The sequence below is a fragment of the Sphaeramia orbicularis genome, chromosome 3 (genome assembly GCF_902148855.1).
Source record: "Sphaeramia orbicularis chromosome 3, fSphaOr1.1, whole genome shotgun sequence".
Lineage (NCBI taxonomy): Eukaryota > Metazoa > Chordata > Actinopteri > Kurtiformes > Apogonidae > Sphaeramia > Sphaeramia orbicularis.
Window position 1 is genome coordinate 52,446,112 of NC_043959.1, and position 18,063 is coordinate 52,464,174.

Here is an 18,063-nt window from a genome sequence, read left to right on the forward strand (position 1 = left end):
GACACGGGGACATATTTCCTGTTCAATAAGCTCTGTGTTGAAAACTAAATAACTTATCTCCATGTTTAATACATGTATGAATAGGCCTAGATCTCAGTAAGTACTTTCAAATGACACGTTACAATTTACAAAAATAAAATTTGGGGGTAAAATACTTAAATTACTGCTGCGTGACACAGGGACTCAAAGTTATATATTTTTTTTCACTTCACACAAATGTAAAAAAAACAAAAAAACAAAAAAAAAACTGTTCTCATAAAAAATTGACACTAAATGAAACATAGGGCTTTAGCTATGATGTTAAACTGCAGTTGTGATCAATATTGGATAAAAATGTTTACATAATATGTTTTTATGAACACAAATATGTTGCTGTTGTGACACGGGGACAGGTGGGAACTGTGACATGGGGACAGCAGTTTGTCACTTTGTTCAGTAGTCATAACTAAACTACTAAACTAAACTAAAACACCACAAATATGCTGATAAACCTCCATTTAACATACAATTTACAACTGAAGTGATATATACAGCTAATAGCGGAGCATATTTTACAACTAATCTGATTGAACACAACCTTTCTATATTCTCGTACTTGCAACAATATGAAAATTTCATATCACGGTTCTTGTGACCAAAATTATTATTGTTATCATTATTATCGCAGTATTGTTGAAATGTGCTCAAAATGTTTAAAAAGTACCTATATACACATTGAAATAATTTAACCAAGTTGCATTTTGATAAAAAATAAAATAACACGCACAATGTACTTTCTCTTGGCAAAAAAATTAAAATATTAACATGTAAACATCAAACCTGCATTAAAGATGGCACCTTATGGCCATAAATGATAACTGCACTAGGGGCAGGAATTGATAAGATTTTATCAATATCAATGCCATTGTTGATTCTGCTTACCAATCCAATTCCTTAGTAATTCTCCTACAGATTCCTGAGTGTTTTTTTGAGTGGGAAAAAAAATAGTTGGGCAGGTCATAGTGGAGCTTGTTTGACCATTTTCCACACCAAATCCTTCACAATGTCACAATGAGAGAGAGAGATGTATGGGATAGAGGTGTCCGTGCACTTGAAATGGACGGACTGGGTCCGTGCGCTCGGACCAGCTCTGTGCATGTCTGTGTGGGAGCCCGCTATCCCCTGATCTCTGGAGCGCTGTCCGTGCAGGTGCAGTCAGCCATGTTTTCACAGGCCAAACATTGCAAACTGCACATGCACACCTGAAGTGCTGCTGCTTATCCAGGAAATGAGCTGTATTACTGTGAGCTTTCACAGTGCAGTAATCGAACACGGTTTTAATGATAATTAGAATTTAAACGGTAATACTAACCGTTGGGACTTTTACCGCGGTTTATCGTTATACTGGTAATCGTTACATCCCTACTTGTACTGCTGATAATTGGTTCCTACAGATTGCGATACTGAAGTGATACTGACATTTTGTAAACAGTTTCATAAAAAAAAAGAGTTTTTAAAATAAAAGATGAGCCTATTTGAGAAATGATAGGTGAAACTTAAAATTTTTTACATTGACGTTCACTTTCGCTTGATCTGGCCCTACTGCATGACTATGTCTGCATTTATGCTGCGTTGAAACTATACAAGAGTCATACGCAAAAGGCAAAAGCAACATTAGACTATCATGAACACTATTATTGACTACTAATGCTATAAGAGCACTGATTGTGGATGAAGGCTGTATGTGTTTGTATGTGGTGAACTTTCAGGTACCTAAAATACATAATATGATTGCTCTACATGTTTTTCTCTCACTCTCCTAGGAGGATAAGGAAAAATAACACATGAGTGAGCCTGCTGCAAGAGGCTTTGATCTGATGGATGAAAACTAAGTGACAACTCTGCTCTCATCTGCAGCTGTATGACTGCGGTCATGTACACTAAAGCAGAAAACTACAACTCTTCACTGTGACCATTTCATACAAATACTGACCTTCTCCCTCAAGCAATATTTAATTTGCTCAATGTAATTTGCCTACTGGGAATAAAATTATCCCCTATAGTTTGTGTCAGCATCATCTCTGTATCGTCCTAAACCAATGCTCAATATGACTTGCAACATTATGTGACAGTCTTGATGCCAACTTCTAAACATTACTTGCTACCGCATCTTATTAGGAAAATGTATGTTATTATTAATCTCAATAAAAGTCATAATGCATTCTGAAATGCACCATAGACTGGGGCTGCAACTAACAATTTTAATAATCGATTAATCTGTAGATTATCTTAATAACTAATTGATTCATCAGATAAACGCAAAAGACTCAATTCTCAAAGGGCAGCACTTAACCCAAAGCAATAGAGGCTGCCGACAGGTCAGTAATGATTACATCCCCATAATGGCTTTGGGTATAGTTAGCAAATGCTAGCCCGCTACCTAGACTTATTATGGCTAGAGACTAGCAAGCTATAATCTTCAACCAGCTCCGGCTATAGGCTTTCAAACTAGTGTTGTATGTAGTAGTTCCAGTCAACGATAGGCAACTTTAGTCTGGTGGCCTGATAAATGGAGATGGCTGAAACACAAGAATTACAACGACTGTGCCCAGCTAGCTAGCAGGCTAAAGTAATCACGACACGTATGCTATCTTAAGCTAGGTTTACATTAGGACGCTGGGCCACATTTTTATAGCTAGGTTTACATTATGTTCCCGGTGGCTACGGCAAACTCGTTTACCTGAAACATAGTGAACCATGGGATTCTGGCCATTTTTTTCTCCATATTCAAGTTTTGTTACCTAAAGGACACACTGTTTTGGCCACATGGGACTGCTGTGGCCACCAAGAACATAATGTAAACCTAGCTTTAAAAATTTGGTCCGGCGTCCAAAGCCTCAGACATGCTGCTCTGTGTTTTCCTCTGTTACACTACACAGTGTGCAGGTATGCCTCAATACTAACATGCTCAAGATCCAACAAACTGACTGCCAAATTTGTTGCCAACTCTTTTAAGAATCAATTTGGATCGATTTAATCGATTCGTTGTTGCAGCACTACCATAGACTCTGTGATATACATCCCACCTGATGAAGACTTATAGTGATAAATTATAGAGATTATGATTTGAAAAAAAATCTATCTATCAATCAATCAATTAAAAATTCTGTCAGTCTGCCCCAGGGCAGCTGTGGCTACAGATGTAGTTTACCACCACCAGAGGGAGAATGTGAGCGCGAATGAATAATGGGTCAATAATGTAAAGCGCTTTGGGTGTCTAGAAAGGCGCTATATAAATCCAATCCATTATTATTATTATTATTATTATTATTATTAAAAATACCGGTGTCATACTAGTATGCTGGCAAACATTGCCATAACACAATAAGCAAGTAAAAAAAAACATGAAATTGTTTACCAACAGCCCATCAAAAAAGACATCAGAAGCTGTCAGTGAATGCACACAACTTCAATTTTTGTCAGGGCAGGAAACAAGGCAAACAGCTAGGTCCAACGCCCTTAGCTTCCTGCAAGCAATGCTTCCTGAGGAACTAGGGCTACTGCATAGAGGAGGAGAAGGGGGAGGAGACTGTCAGAGTAAGGGGAGAGGGGAGATGAGCATGTGAGGTTGCAGTATAAAAGCATAATGCTGGCTCTGAGATGTTAAAATGGAAAGAGCAGGTGGCAGAAAGAAAGTGCACGCAAAAGAGGAGAGGAAAGAGAGGTGAGATAGGTACGAGTATAAGCGAGCACCATCACAGGGCATCAATGATCTCATCTATCCCAGGGCCCCAAGAGTATAATATAAAATTGAACAGATATGATACCTATACAGTACATGCAAAGACTATTTGTATAACACAGCTATGTAAAGTGGGTGTATCGGCCCATTCCTTCTCTGCAGAAGTCAACAAACAAATGGCATAGCTCCAACATCACAGTTGCCACCAAATTGAGAAAAATTAATCTAACACTAAGTGGCTAGGTGGGGCTTCGTCTGCGGTGCGTGAATACATGGTATGTATAAATAGAATATTTTTTCTAAACTCATCCTGATTAAGGTAGTTGCTGCGGGTTTATCCAGGGAGAGTCTTCATTCTACATCTACAGAGAATATGAGCAGCAAAATAGACATGATTTTGCTGATAAAAACCTTGGGATAGCATATGGGGCATCAGACAAAGGCCCCTGACCGTGTTAAATACAATGTGAGCAACAACAGAACCCACAGATCAGTATGCAGAAGTGGTCGACTGACTAGACTTTTAAAGGCTGTTTACACATACAATATTTGGAGCAGGTAAGAGACGACAGCTGATTAAACAGCTGATGTCATCCCACCCATCACCCTCCCTAAAAAAAACAACAACAATAATGACCATAAAGCAGGTCTGAAACAATCTTTCATGGAAAGTGGATAACTGTTGACTGAAAGGGATTCATCAATAAATGTGGAACTCAATGTCAAACAACCCATAACAAATCTAAGTGGGAGTGATTTTCATATTTAGAGCTACTATTTGTCTTCAACAGTAATTCCCATTGAGAAGCCTATCATTAGCCAAGGCCCACCATCAAGGCCAGGTTTTGTCAATACTATATAGTTTATAAAACATCCTGTCATCAGCGATTGATCAGTTAAACCCTTGAGTTTTTCTGTCTTTGGGGTGCAGCGTTGTTTGCGGACAGCCACCTGTTGTTACAACTGCTCTGCAAACTGATGTGGGGGCATAATATGTGGGACTTATCAGCTGTAATGGCATAATTTACAGTACTGTGGTGACTACAAAATTTTACTTTATTAGGCTATTTGTACATGTGGCCAAATGTCTATGAATATAAGCTGCTTTTCAGAAAAGTAATCATAACATAATATATTGCTATGTGCAACCTAATATCAGTCGGTTAATCGATTACTTTTTGGCAGTAAACTCTAGAACTCTTGATCCCTTGGTAATTTTCATACCGTGTTGAAATTACACTAATCTAAACAATTAGTATAACAGACAGGAAAAAAATATATTGCGAATAATTCTTTAAAAAAAATATGTTTGCTCCCTAAAAATACAAGACATATGTCAAAGTTGTTGTGGAACATACACAATCAATAGTAAAGGTCTTTAACTCTTCAACTTGTCTCAGGAAATGGTACATTCACACACAATATGCAGAGATTGTGGGTGAGAACTGGCTTTGAATAAGTAATGAGGAGGAATAAAAGGCTGTCCTACATCCACACCAGAGATTACACTGCTGGCTGCTGTTTCTATAAAAAGATCCACTGCAGGGAGTATGAGTGACACAGGCACACACGCAACCACACACCCCCACTTGAACACACAGATGGGTACACAAACAACAGCACGTATTTTATGGAGAAAAGGTTCTAGTATCAAAAGAGAACTTTAAAGATTAATGTTTGGTTAACGCTAGTCACCCAATCACAGATCTGTGCTATTCCAAGCCTTGGCAGACAAACACTGAATGGCTGCAAAGATTACTGATAGCTTCAGGCCAGCTGAAAATGTCCTCGACATTTCCTGTTCCCCAAATCTCCACTTCTCATTTAAAACACTTCCTTCACAGCAAAGGTAACTCAGTAGAGTGTCTTTACAGTGTGCGACAGAAGACTAAAATGTGGATGTGCAAACCAACCTATACCAGGGCCAAACACACTGGCCTGTAGCTTTAAGAACTGCTCACTCTGCTGCCACATATTCAGAGGGGAAAGTCCCTGTGCAGCCGAACTGAAGATGATGTGATTTTCCACTCCCTGCTGACTGCTCTGGTAAAACACACAAGCTAATTCATATTCCTACACTAAAAAAAGAAATATATAAAAATATTTTCAGATTCTGTGTGATTCAATAAGAAGGCAGACCCAACAAGTCTTTCATTTGTCAGTTTCAACTTAATGCGATTTAGCCCTGCAACTAATCATTTTTTTTTTACCATCACTTGATTGTTCAACTACTTTTTAACTGATCAAAGTGGTCTGTAAAGTATAGCCTAGGTCTGCACAAGTAATCGACTCACTGCCTTAATCACAATATCAGTCAGTACAATTATGTAATCGCAAAAAGCTGCAATTTAAAGGTTTTAAAGATCCAGATTTGGGAGGATTTAAGATGAGCTAATTGTGGAAACGGAAACAAAAAATAAACACAACCTCTGGTGTATGATGATGTGTTAGATTAAGTGATACTGAGCAGAGAGATTTTATATGGTAGCTTAAATTTTTATGGTTGCCTTAACATTTTAAATGTGTAATCTGTGTATTTTACTTAATAACCAAATAAGTTGAGTCAAATCACAATAGCAATATTCCTCACAATTACGCACAATATGACTTTTTCATGAAATCATGAAGCCGTAGCAAAATAACTAGAAGGATACTCCTCCATCAAAAACCCAGACCCACTATCTCAGTATGTAAGGAAAAATAGGACAAAAAAAAACAAAAACACAAAACACAAAAACAGGTTTTGTCCCTTTACGTCTGCTCTAAAATTTCATGTGTTCTTGATCCTCGCTTTGTTCCAAGTTTCATGAAAACTGACTTAGTAGATTTTCTTAGTAGTTTTACTCCTCCTTGCAGACAAAGCTACAAAGAGATGCAGCCAATTACACTGCTTATTGGTTAAGATACAAAAAAAAAACCAAAACAAAAAAACATCGACATTTGGGAAACAGCAGAATAAAGCTATATAATTAGATACTGAGATCATTTGCTATTGTTTGCTAACAATTAATCCTCAAACCTTAACACATCCTGAAGACTGAGCAGTGTTTTGGTGTTTCAGTGAGGCCAACAAACTAATAAAAAACACAAAAGAAACAATTCTATGTACAGACATCGTAGTCCAAGGTCACAGTGGACAGTGTTGTGGGACATTTAGTGTTGAAAACCCAAGGGTTGAAAGACTAATCAGCCCTCAAGGTACTACTGTGAAGGTCAGCAAGCTGCCTTCAACAAACCTTCCATACTCCTGACCCATTCTGAGTTGTCCCACATGTTGGATATCCCTGGGATCACTGCACTGTTGCTCTTCCTGAAGTTTCTTCCATTTTCCACTGTTTTTCCTCTATCCAAGTGCAGGATTTAAGCAAAGAGGGTATCACACACTGTAGACTGTAAAGACCCTTGAGGAAACTTTATGATTTGTGATATTTTACAATATAAATAAACCTGACATGAGCAGATATTTTTGCTAGCGGTCCTCCAGTATGAGCAGATGAATTAGCCACTGTAGCAAATGGCAAAATACAAGTTTTGCTACATTAAAAAAAACTTCTAGTGGGTGCATAGCCTATCATTAGCTTGGTGCTTAGGTAGGCAAGAGTTCAGACTGAAAATAACATTCAAAAATTGAAAAGAGCCAAGGTGGTGTGGCCATTTTGCTTCAAGTTCCAGCGAAAATCATGGTTTTAAAGTGTAAGTTCAAATAGTTTTACTGATTAACAGATGCCAAACAGTCTATTTTTATAAGAGATGGGATTTTATTCTGGAAAGTTCTCACAGAAACAATGTTATCCTGAACTCTGATTATTATATATTGCATGGAAACTAATCTACCTGGAACCAAAGCTTAACTATTTTTAACTGGGCCAAACCCCATTTCCTCAAAGCACAACACTCAAGACTGAGCCAGACAGGCTAGTGTTTATTCAGACTGCCCTCTGGCACAAGTGGGGTGGTGAAACACTAGTCTCAATAAGATGAACGGGGAGGCTTTGTGACTTTGCTATGCTTCGTTGGTCTGAGAAAGGCCAAAACACAAACCCCACAATGCCTCTGAATTATTGTGCACACCTCTGAAAGATCCAAGTTATCCTGGAAAGCCGGATGAACCCAGAAAAATGACACACTGGCCTCATTTGTCTGAACTACAGTTTGTGTCTGCCCCTAATGAGTTACAGAACAGTTGTCTTCCACAAGCCAATAGCAGAGTATGACCTCTATTACAGCCAGCCAGGAACAAGAACTTGGTACAACATTGCCCATACAGTCTTCATAAATAAGCCTTTGTAAAGAACTCACACAAGTAAATCATCTGTCTGAAGGCAATTACCCACAAAATATGAGGAAGGAAAAGTACAAAAAGCATCATCAACAATAGGTGTAACAGTGGAGACACTGGGATAAACCACAACCCCTTTATAGCCACCAGCCTGGCTGTAAAGACAGAAAAGAGCTGAGTGGTGAAAATGTGTGTACCGGTCAAAAAGGGTGCTTAGATCTTTTGTGTTCGTTATAGTGCCCCTCAGCAGGCTGGGAGAAAACAAAGTATAGCTGGCTGTATTGGTGAGCAGGGCTATGGGCCCTGTCTGACGGACCTCCTCTCTTTGGTATTTAGGTATGCCTGTGCTTTTTTCATTCATATCCCACGGTCCGCACAAGCATAGGGGCCATCTCTCTGCAGTCGACCCTCCCCTCCCCCCTTCCTGTTGTTGCATTTCAATGTAGATGGCTGGATGAATGGCTGCAGCTGGCCCATCAAAAGGCCAGCCCTGCTGAAGGGCCTTGGTGATTTGAGATTCAGCCAGGCCACATTACCCCTTACCCTCCCCCACCCAAACACTTTGTCCCAACACCCTTACCCCCTATATCAGCTTAGAGCTTATTCCCAGCATGAAGAGGATGACTGGGCACAAGAGGATTGCATTTAGGTTTGCCTGTGAGCACAATAGTCAGCAAGAAGCAATGCCGGCGCCTACATCAGTACCGTTGGTGTTATGTACCATCATCAGTATTCTCCACAACCAGGTGTTGCAGATAATTATGGCCCAGTCTACAATATGAATATATCTACATCCTTAGCCAGTTCACTGTGTAAAACAGATGTGACACAAATGGTTAAATGTGGATTCAGACCAATTACTGACCCTTGTTCTGCTTAAAAACACAAATAGCCTTACACACTCTACTCAGCCTATTTATTTAAGGTTCAAACTAAGAAAAGTAGCTACCCTTAATGATGACTTAGCATTAACACAATAATAACTACCTCTCTCAGACTTGTCACTCTCATGGGTGAGCTTTGTTTTTTTTTAGCGAAGCTTTCAGGATATTTGAAAAAGCTCTGTTTTAGGTAGAGTGCAGAGAAAGAGATTAAAACGATGCAAAACAGTGGAAGAAAATCAGAAGGTACATGAATTCAGGAACACAAGCTACTCTTGTTTTCTTCCTTGTGTGCAAACGACATGCTGAACAGACCAGAACAGCCGAGTCCAGAGGGACACATCACACAGACTGTCTCTGCCATCAGCTCCCAGACCTGGCCGACTAACCTCAGGACATTTCCATGTATACCACGTATGGATAATAGATCATTCCATGCAGCCTCCTGCTCAGCAGCACATCCAATCAAAACACCAACTGTTGTCTCAAGATTTACACCACCCCTAATTCATGCCTGGCCAGACCAATAGATACAGCCATTTGCCTAAATACCATACTTACTAGAGTATTACTAATGTGAAACATGCAGCCACACAAATGCAAATAAAATGTGCATGCAATCATTTTGTAAGCCAGCTGTTAAATCATATACTTGCTGCAGGTTCATGCCAAATATTCAAATTGCAATTAAACTGTCCAAATGCAACAGCCAATGTGCAATGAGTCTAACTGTGTCACTTTCCAGCTCCATCACTGCTAAAGGAGACAATTCACTGCCATACTACCTGATGCATGTTGGTCCACCAGCTCCATCTCATTCACACATGTCCAGTTCTTACACGCTATACACAACTATGTCGTCACTCAATCCAATGCAAATCTACTTTCCCAAGCAGCTTCCTTGTAAAATTGAAAAAAAATGTAATTAAAGTGGCTTTAGTACCAATAAAAACAATGCAAATCATTTACAATAGTGTGTGTTTACAAACTACCAAACCTGGTAGGCTTAGTACACACTGCTGCATTGCTATGTACACGAATGACAAACATTTTTCGGTTGTCACAGCTCAATACATAAACAAAATGTGGAAGTTACTGTGCATTCTTATTCTCAAAGAAGGCAACACAGAAAGACCATAAAAAAACACAACTGGTAAATGGTAGAAACAAACTGACAACTGGTTTAGATGATAAATCAGTCCCAACAATTATATTGGTAGAACTTGACCCGATCATGTCTGAAGACTAATATCATGCTTCATCAACAGAATTACAACCCTTGAGAGAAAATAATGCATCATAAATTATGATGTGTTTTACTTTACCTCAAAATGTATTCATTAATGACACTGCCTTAGATGTTGAGTTTAACAGTTATGCTGTTTCAAATAAAATCACAGATGGTTAATTTAAGTAATATAGGTGGAATAGCTGGCTAGTATTTAATTACCCTCTCCACTTCTATCTGTCCATCCCAGGTGCATGGTTAAGTTGGAGACAGATGAATATAACGGTGACAGGGCTCATCTCTTGGACTGTTTTGAACATGTTCACGCTACTAAGCTTGGCTAAAAAATGCTAGCCCATAGTGTGTACTGGTAAACTTTCAAGGTGATACTAGAAATACTGCAGACTGTTTTGAACATGTTCACACTACTAAGCTTGGCTAAAAAATACTAGCCTATAGTGTGTACTGGTAAACTTTCAAGGTGATATTAGAAATACTGCAGACAGTAAATACACCATATTTAAATTATATTCAAGTGCAGAAGTTATTTTGATAGGAGTACTAAACATTAAAGAGTAAAACCTTAATAACTAGCCATGTTCTTCATAAACGTCTTAGTTTTGTAAATCCTGTCATCTTGAAAACCAATGAAAGGTTTTGTGCATTGTGCTCCAATCAACTTGGCATCAAATCTGATGATAACGCCATGTAAAAACACATTAACACCAGACCTCCAGGATACATCAAATCACTGGATCCAGATTGTATACAACACAAGATGTGAGGTTCTGCATTCTCTCTAAAATTACAGTGAAACCTCATTCTAAGTTTCACTGATAAAAATACAAGCACAAAAATATTCTTTTACCATGCTTCGATCACAAGGATCAAAAGCCAAGTCTGTAAAAAGCACATTTCTGGAGAAAGAGCAGCTTGCCAGAATAGAGAACCTTTGCCTTTGATGTGCAAGAGACTCAGGGAAGAGAAAATATTATCAAGAGCAGTGCCGTGGAAGGCTAGCAAGTAAGCAGAATCTACTCCAAGTTTAAGACACAATCAACCACTAGGACCTCCTAAACCCCAAAATGAGGTTCTATAGTCCCTGAGGGAAACAGCAGGATTGGGGCCCGCCATTTTGTTCCATTTCGCTTCGAGGATAGAGGAGGGGGAAAAAGGACTAGGCTGAATTTCAAAGGGCTTCAGATGCCATTTGAGTATCCGCTGAGATTGTGCTGGTAGAACAGCAGCTATAAAAGATTTACAAAACTCGAACAGGGAGAAAGAGGGAGGGTGAGGGAGAAATCGAGACATAGAAAAGCTGAGAGACACAGAGAGGCTAGAAACAGGAGTAGCCATGCTTGTTTACCTAAAAGGACCACACTCTCGGCACGAGAGGGGGAGGGGAGAGGCTGCATTGACAGAAGGCAGGCAGAATGGGTGTGAGAGTTACAGCTAAAGGCTTCTTTTTCCGTTTTCCAGCTAGTGCAACTAGCCATTCTATTCTTCCATTTTAACATCAAGAAGAAGGGAGAAAAACTGTCAGCAATGTACAAGAAAAAAACAGCACAGTATAGTACTGAACAGTAAGCCACCTACACACCTTACACTGTAAAACAAGGGTATACAATCAAAATAAGTTGCTCCTTTTCTCACTCATGGACCACTAATTTGTAAACAAAACTGCTTTGTTTCTGTGTATTCTTTACATATTTTCTTCCAGATTCTGACATGACCTACATTATTGATGGTGTCTACATTACATCTCATAATTTAGCAAAAAACTGTCTCATAATTTCACAAAATATGCACTGCACAAGCCTACTAATGTGCACATCTTCTGCATTGAGGCTAACAAATTCAACCAACTCATTGGATGGAAAAATGTTCTGGAAGGGTTGAACCAACAAATAGAGAAATGGCAAGTACCCAACTCCAGTGAAAAATCTGAGTTATGGATTCCTAAATGTGGATAAATATCCATTCATAGCAAATTGCTGGAATTTGTTTGTTTAGGTGGGAGCTATCATGCATGGCTACTGTCAAAACTATCTGAAAGATGGACTACAGGAGTAGTGTGACCTGAGAAAAGGAAACAACAAGGGAAAGTGTAGGGCATGTGGGATACTCATTAGCTGCAAGTCATTTGGTTGTTTTGATGGACAAACTGACGTGTGAATGAGGTATTTATTTGTTGAAGGGGGGCAGGGTGTGAGATACAGGAGAAACAGTCCAAGGAGACAGTAATTGATTGTGGATGGCATACGACAAATCAAAATGCCTATGTTTTCAATGTACAATTCAGTGGGTCATAGCTTTGATTGTATGCATTTGATAAATTGTACATTACCTCTTTGTACATTAAACACACAAACACACCTAAAAAATATTTGTTAACCAAACATTTGGTTGATTTTTGTAGCTGCTTTGGAATCAAGATGGAATCAATAAGAACCTGAGTCAATAAAACTCAATTGGCACCCACCACCATGTTTGGGGCAGGGGATTAACACATTTATCTGGGTTGTCTGATGCAGTCCAATTTTGAGAGAACGCTCTGTTAAGTACAATTAGGAATATGTACCTTGAACCACCAGCAACAATTGACAAACACTGACAAATTTCTAGTGAATTAAAAAAAAATAAAAGCTATGTCTTGCCTATCTTGTCTAACCAAAATTCCTAAACCAATGGCTTATAATATTCATCAGCTGTGGTGAATGTAACCAGGTTTGCAGATTTCTTTTAGAAGAGGACACATCAGAAAAGCCACTGCAGTAAAATGATGTAATGATGGAAACCTTGAAATCGGCAAAGTTTCACCTTTCAAAACATCTTTGATACAAATTTCTAGCTGCATACCAACTCAGAAAAGAAACTAAACTACTAAGATGCTATGTGTAAGATGAACAACTGTATAGGAATAAGACAAGCACAGACAAAATTCATAGACAGATATGTGCTGTTATAAACAAAGAAAGGAAATGGTGTGATTCGTAAATCTACAAACCATAAAGCTTAACTGAAAGCCACGCTAACTACCAGCTATCAGTTTGTGGGTGCCAAGGATGATTTTAAAACTACAATAAAAATTATCCCATTTCAATTGTGAACCATATTTCAGGGACAAATGTTAGTAAAACTACAAAGTTCCACAAACACACATCAAGTAGATTTCACCAAGGACATGCAGATCAATAAATACATCAAACTGATCTGATATAATTTTAGTGAATTTAGCTAATTACAATTAGCATCAACCTCTCTTTAATTTGGCAGTATTCATAAACGGTCTGTAAACAGCTCACGGGTTTGAAGAAGATAGTAAATCGTACGGCTGGCAAGTTAATTTGCAGAGTCATGTACTGAAGAATGATGTCTAATGTACAACTACTGCAGTGCTCTCTGCATCAGTATCTTTTAATGTGACCTCTCTTGTTTATCACCTCTTGTCGTCAATGTTTTTACGATAAGTTCTCTCTTATTAGGATTTAACAGTGAACTTATCATTCAAGTCTTATCCTCAGTCTTATCCCGACATAAGACATGTACTCCTCTGTGTTTAACTCAGTCTTTTAAGGAATTTTAATATCATATTACACGAGACTATGTTTAAGATTCTGTAGAAGAAGCAGAGCAACCATACATATTGACAAAACTCGGTAAACAACATTTTCATAATGGGCTAAGGAGAAGCATTCTAGAGGTTGTATAACAGTGGAGCACATGGATCAACAAATTTCCAGCATTTTGGTGAAATTTCCATTAATGAGGGACAGAGTTGTAAGACATAAGGTCCACTGTTAGGCTGTGGAAGGATAGGCATCAAGCACTGCAGCCTGTGTTTTTACTACACTAAATGTGAAGAAAGATATAATCCCAGATCATGGCCTTTCTGACCTCAGCAGGACTCTATTTCCTGTTGCAGAGGCTTGCATTCTCTGTATCCCTTTTAGGAACTTAATGGAAATTAAAATAAAGAATGCACACAACAAAAACAAACAGACTCAGTGACCCTACACTTTATGTGAAAAAGAAACATCATACCACTCAAAGGCTCAATTGCATTTACTACACAAACATCAGTAAGATATGTTAATGGAGTACAGATAAAATTTGTTAAGCATCTGTAAAAGACCTAGTGTTTCTTTACATCCCGCAAATGTTCATGTATAGCATAACAGACATGTGACACCACTTGAATTGGGGCTTTAACTGAGGCATGATAGAGAAATAGGACCTACGCAAGCTCGAGGGAGACTGAGATATGCATCAGTGCCTCTGCAGTGTAGTCAACATGAACGCCCCAACAACCTAAAACATTCTCAGTGTCTTGGTAGAAAACACCACCAGCGGCACTGCAGTGTTTTCCTGAGCAGCATCGGTACTGCACCAAAGTGGAGAGCATCTCCTCCATATTCCATTTCCTCTACAGCTCATCTCCAATTCCACCATGTTGTGCCCTTTCTTCACACAGAAAACACAAACACTCAAACGATCAGACACAAGCAACACTAACAGTTACCTATCCTTATAACCTCCTCATCACTTGTAAACTATATGCAGATACTTCAATACATCCAGGGAGCTAAAGTGTATTTCAAAGCACTATTCTGTGTAGAATCCTGCAGGTCACACACATTACATGGGTGAATTTGAAATATTTTGTTGATTTTAGTCACATTTGTAGCGCATCCTCCTTACATACTAAAAGTGAGCAAGACATTGTGCTTTATGTCAACATTCCACACAATACACAAGATAAGCATGTAAACAATGATTCCTCTAAATAAAGAATGAGCAACATCCTAGTGACTATCAAACACAGACTTTGAATGTTACCTTTACACCCAATTGAGCTGTTTAATGATCATAGTAATCTGTGATATTGAAAGTCCCCATCTGTGCTGATACTGAGAACATGCAACGAATTTCAACCTAATAAAAAGCAAATAATGTACATGAACAGCCAAGATCATTTTGGCTTCCGAGACAAGCGCTCAAAACCTCCTGCATGGAGCTGATCTGTTGTTCCTTTTTTGTGCATATATGCAGGCCTAGATGTGGATGAATGCACCAGTGTGGCTTTCCCAAAGCGTTGAAATTGGATTTGTAGTCATTAACAACTGCTTGTGTCTGTCCCAGTGAATGTGGACAATCCTTTACCACAGCCTACTCAATAGGCCAAGACATTTTAATCTACCTATATGAAGAGCAATATCTGTATGACTTTTCCCATCGAATATCAGCATATCTAAAAACACAGCCAGGCTGAAATTGCGTGACAGTGTTGCAAATGCAGAGCAGCGCGCTAAAATCCGAGGGTAATTCCAGGGAACGCTATAACACAAACATGCATGCTGGAGGAACTCTTTTTTTTTTGTAACTGAATGCTAGAAATCCCTAAACACTTCTGGTTTGTGCAAACTGACCTCTGTCGCAACACACAATATCCCAGAATTACCTCAACCACAGCGTTCGTCGGTTTGTTGTTGTCAACGCATTAGCTTTGCAGAGTCAAAAAATGTGACTTACCTCTGTCTGAATTTCCCCAACTTTAAAAATTACATGAAGCTGTAATATTTAGTCTATGCCGCGATGTTTTCGGCCGATGCTGGATGTTCCCATTTGTTGCAGTCGGTTCAATATAGACTGGTCCGGAGACATCCGCATAAAGTCGCAACGACCATCGCAGCTCCAAAGCAGTTCACTGGAATAGAGGCTAGCGCTAGCTTGTTGAAACCGTGTAGACCAACAAACAGGCGAGCGACGAAAAAACACTAAAATATCCACGAAATCTCGCTTTCAGTGAAACTACTTCATCTTCACCACCAAGTACGAACCTTTAAGAGTCCATTTGCACAGCAGTAATTTGCTTGGGTGAACGCATAGAGTCAAAAGATCATATTTTGTTTCGGTTTAATCCTCTCCGCCAAGCCATTCGAGCGGTTTCAGAGCGGCCTTTGGCTACAGTGTGTGGACGCTCGGGACGGAAACGCTTCATACATGAAACGCGCGTTGTGATTGGCTCAGCCTTTGTGGGAGGACACGATTTCCGCACAGCGCGAAACTGACCCCATTTTGGATCCACAGAGCATCCCATCGTCATTACAAAAACCTGAGAGACGATCCAACATGGCCGATACACAGTGCACAGTTTCAAATGCATGAGACCACACTCCATTATGTAGTTGGAGGACAAGGCAAAGGAAATGGAGTACAGGCACTGGGTGCGCTCGGTTTAAGTACCTTTACAACCCTCTAACTTTACTTCAGGCGACCATTTGTTTACATTTTTCTTTTTAATAGATTATACAATATATGGACGTGGGTGACTTCTTTATAGTCATAGTTATGATTAAATACGTGTATAATGCTGTATCGTGTTTAAACATCTTTAAACCCAACTGGTAAAGCTAATTACTAATTTATCCTGAACACGTCAGTACATTTGATTAATGTATAATAAACGCATTAGGAAAGTAATTGGTTAATATTTGGTTAGAATCACATTTGATACTAAAAAATAAGAACATCTTTACACTGACAATAGACTATGGATGAGAGGAGCGCGTGTCACTGTAACGGAATGTGTCGGTACGCAAACCAAACAAACCCGCCCTGAAAATAAAGCCTGGTGGATGAAACAAACCCTCTCATTGGTTGAAGTATTAGTCCTCCAATACTATTGGATATTGAAACGTGTCACTTAAACCGACCTGTACACGTAGATTTTCTCGTCACCATGTGGAATATGTTTGCAAAAATCAGCAGATTTTCATCTCACTGAAATGTAACTGCTGATTTTTTGAGTAGTGGTACCTTAAGCCAAGGTTGCACGAATAATGCAAGTTAACGTCATGATGCTGAATATAAGTATGGCTATGCACATCAAACAAATATTACAACTGTCCATGTAGTGCTGTGAATTAGATTTCACCTGATCACGTGTTCATAATACGCTTGCTGATCAAACTGGGCCAAGGTAAACGAGAGCTATTAATAAGCTAACCTATAGCGCTCTCTGTTGGTGTACTGTAGTGTCTGCGCTTTAAGATAGATGATGCGTAATATTACCCTTCAAATTTATTATTATTATTATTATTATTATTATTATTATTATTATTATTATTATTATTATTATTATTATTATTATTATATTACAATTACTATTCTTTCAACAAGTTTTGCTCGCCATTTATACATTACCCACTGAGTTTTTTCTTTCTTTTCTTAATATATGAAACTTTGCAGACTGAGTTGGACTGCAAAATCCCCCAGCATCAACAAACACAAAGGAGCATCATGCATAGACTTGACTTGACTTGACATTTGATTTGTTTTGCGTGTCAGTGTTTTTCCATGTATGCCTGTATTTGTGTATACATAAGGGGTGTAATGAGGGCTGTAATGAAAACTGCATAACAGGGTCATCATTGGCCTGTTCAGACGGGGACCCTCACACTACTCACCCAAAATGTCTGAGTGGTTTTTCATCTGAAGTGCTCTGTTTTCTTAAAACTGGAAATTAAATATTACGGGGGGGGGGGGGGGGGGGGGGCTGAAAAGTTCATAGCCTGACTAAGAAGGAGTTATTCCACAGCAATGAAACTTGGCATACATTAAATTCAACCTCCCCTGATACTAATTGCATGGTTTCCTTCCAGATAAACCCATATTGGATAAATAATTTAGGACCAGAGACATTTCGTGAACCATCTGTGGCACCGTGGTCTTATCAAATGTCTGCAGAAAAAGGGGTTAACCCCCAAGGACATTCATGTTGACATTGTTGCTATAGGGGATGATGCTCCAGCTTTATCAGCTGTGCAAAACTGGGAAGCTGAATTCAAGAGGGGTAGGGAGAATGAGGGAGGGGTGAAAAGCAAGCATTTTCATGAAATGTCTGTAGTACTACTTTTCAAAGTCCTAAATTATTTATCCCCTTGTATATTAT

At 38.9% G+C, this 18,063-nt stretch overlaps 1 protein-coding gene across 3 annotated transcripts in view; it reads right to left on the minus strand.

The window, feature by feature from the left end:
- The window catches only part of ankrd11 (ankyrin repeat domain 11), a 114,599-nt gene extending 98,531 nt beyond the window's left edge, over nt 1–16,068 (minus strand). For 2 of the 3 annotated variants that reach the window (XM_030129613.1, XM_030129598.1), the window contains exon 1: nt 15,642–16,068. The gene's annotated coding sequence lies outside the window, so the exon portion shown is untranslated. The remainder of the gene's footprint in view (nt 1–15,641) is intronic. The other variant, XM_030129606.1, reaches the window with a different exon arrangement.
- Between the last annotated feature and the right edge of the window lie 1,995 nt (nt 16,069–18,063).